This window comes from Schistocerca piceifrons, unplaced genomic scaffold (assembly GCF_021461385.2).
Source record: "Schistocerca piceifrons isolate TAMUIC-IGC-003096 unplaced genomic scaffold, iqSchPice1.1 HiC_scaffold_2041, whole genome shotgun sequence".
Taxonomy (NCBI): Eukaryota; Metazoa; Arthropoda; class Insecta; order Orthoptera; family Acrididae; genus Schistocerca; species Schistocerca piceifrons.
Genome location: NW_025727946.1, coordinates 82,501 through 85,000, shown reverse-complemented (window position 1 = coordinate 85,000; position 2,500 = coordinate 82,501). Strand labels below are relative to the sequence as shown.

The 2,500-nt window shown below is 57.1% G+C and overlaps 1 non-coding gene across 1 annotated transcript in view; it reads right to left on the bottom strand.

Moving 5' to 3' along the window:
- LOC124741967 overlaps positions 1 to 379 on the bottom strand; it is a 1,909-nt gene extending 1,530 nt beyond the window's left edge. Inside the window, exon 1 of the ribosomal RNA XR_007010159.1 lies at positions 1 to 379. This exon is cut by the window's left edge and continues 1,530 nt beyond it. This is a non-coding gene — a ribosomal RNA (small subunit ribosomal RNA).
- Between the last annotated feature and the right edge of the window lie 2,121 nt (positions 380 to 2,500).

Sequence of the window (2,500 nt, the reverse complement as noted above, 5' to 3'; positions counted from 1 at the left end):
CGTTACCCGTTACAACCATGGTAGGCGCAGAACCTACCATCGACAGTTGATAAGGCAGACATTTGAAAGATGCGTCGCCGGTACGAGGACCGTGCGATCAGCCCAAAGTTATTCAGAGTCACCAAGGCAAACGGACCGGACGAGCCGACCGATTGGTTTTGATCTAATAAAAGCGTCCCTTCCATCTCTGGTCGGGACTCTGTTTGCATGTATTAGCTCTAGAATTACCACAGTTATCCAAGTAACGTGGGTACGATCTAAGGAACCATAACTGATTTAATGAGCCATTCGCGGTTTCACCTTAATGCGGCTTGTACTGAGACATGCATGGCTTAATCTTTGAGACAAGCATATGACTACTGGCAGGATCAACCAGGGAGCTGCGTCAACTAGAGCTGAGCAGCCGGCCGCCCGGGAGTGTGTCCCGGGGGCCCGCGCGAACACGCAAGCGTCCGCTCAATCATTCTGCAAACAGGAGGAGGCTGAGCTCCCCTGCACAATACACCTCGAAACCCTCTCAGGTCCCGGCGGCGCGCAGCGCCGTCCCAAGTACTTGGTCGGGTTCGAGAGAGGCGCAATCGCCCGGAGTTAGGCGAGTAGACGCTTTCGGTGCGACCACCCGTGCTCCCAACTGAGCTTGCCGCTGCCGACAGAGGCCCGGGAGCGTGCTGTCGTGGCATTGCCGGCGGGAGACAACACGCGCCACCTACGGTGACCGGCAGCTCCAACGCCAGCGCCACAGAAGGACAAAAGCCCCACTTGGGTGCCGAAGCGAACTCTCCCAGCACAGCGCACGCGCCAACACATCCGCACAGCTGCGATACAAACCACCAGCGAGAACCGCTGGGGCGACCGAGCAGCAGACGGCGTCGCGGCGCCGAGCGCCGGGCGGCGGCGCATCCTCAACGCACACAGTCCTCAATCGGACCAGCACACTGAAGATGTCCACCGCGCTTCGCACCGGGCCCGCGAGGACCTACTTTGGCCGCACGGCGCCGCGCGCAGGGTGCGCCGGCGCGCAGCTGCGACGCCTGCCGCGTCCGTCGGCCGGCGCGCCTGCCACTGGCCGCCCCCACCAGCCGGCTGTAGCGCGTGCGCCCACGCACCGCGCGGCCAGCACGCCGGGAGGCGCCCCCTCACCGGCCGGGGACGGTCCCACCCAGCCACCGCCGCGTATCGCTTCACACCCAGATGCCGTTCAGTTTCGTCGGCATGGTGGGTATCGCTGGAACAACCGGTTAGTACCTCAACCTATCGTCGCCATCACCGATTCACCCCTAGCGAGAACAACCGCACCACAACAGGTTACCATTTGTTCATTTGCGTAACTTCACCAGAAAACGCAGGCGTCCATCGCCATTTGCAACTTCAACGATTATTGCATGCCTGTGTCAGGTGTCACGCCACACTACGTCTGCCCACATACACGCAACAAAATGTGCACGCCTAGACAATACGTGGAAGGTGGCCCCCGTACGTATGCGATGTCCATTGCTCGAACGACTGTCAACCGGCCTCTGTAGCATGTCGCAGATATGGAACGCGGTGCACCATGCCATCACGGTGTGTGAGGAGAGACGACTAGGTCCGAATACATCAACAGACAGCTCATGCTGATCGCCATCCACGGCGTCCGTTCCTCCCACACGTCTCTATGGCGTACCACACTGCAATCCAGCTCTCATAGGGAGACGACACGTAGCTGCGTGCACAATATTTGCACTGTATGGTCCGCCGTTTTTGGGCGCAGTCGTTGTACGGTCACACATGTGCCACGATGTATCATTCAGTACATAAGGACGAATGTGCAGTACAGATTGTGGTTTACGCGTACGACATTAGCGGACAGTTGACACAGGCCGCACCACAACGTAGCCTGAGTACGTCGCATGCGAAGGGCATTGAACATGCAAAGTTCTCACCAACCAGCTTGCGAAGGCAGGGGGCAAGGTGGGGACGTGGGGAGGGGCGGCATGTACGTCCTGCTGCCATCCACATTACAGTGTACAGCAGGAGCATGTGGAAAGTGAGCAAGACTTGCAAGGTGTTTAACATGAAGCGATACACAGGGGAGCGGGCAGTGCGAGTAGCGAACTATATTGCGAGGGTTGCGGGTGGGCAACACTACACTAATTGAACGAGTCGTATAACAATTACAGAGCAGGTTTAGGCGACAACGTGGGTTACGTTAGGGGACAACGTGGGTTACGTTAGGGGACAACGTGGGTTACGTTAGGGGACAACGTGGGTTAGGTTAGGGGACAACGTGGGTTAGGTTAAGGTACAACGTGGGTTAGGTTAAGGCACAACGTGGGTTAGGTTAAGGCACAACGTGGGTTAGGTTAAGGCACAACGTGGGTTAGGTTAAGGCACAACGTGGGTTAGGTTAAGGTACAACATGGGTTAGGTTAAGGTACAACATGGGTTAGGTTAAGGTACAACATGGGTTAGGTTAAGGTACAACATGGGTTAGGTTAAGGTACAACATAGGTTAGGTTAA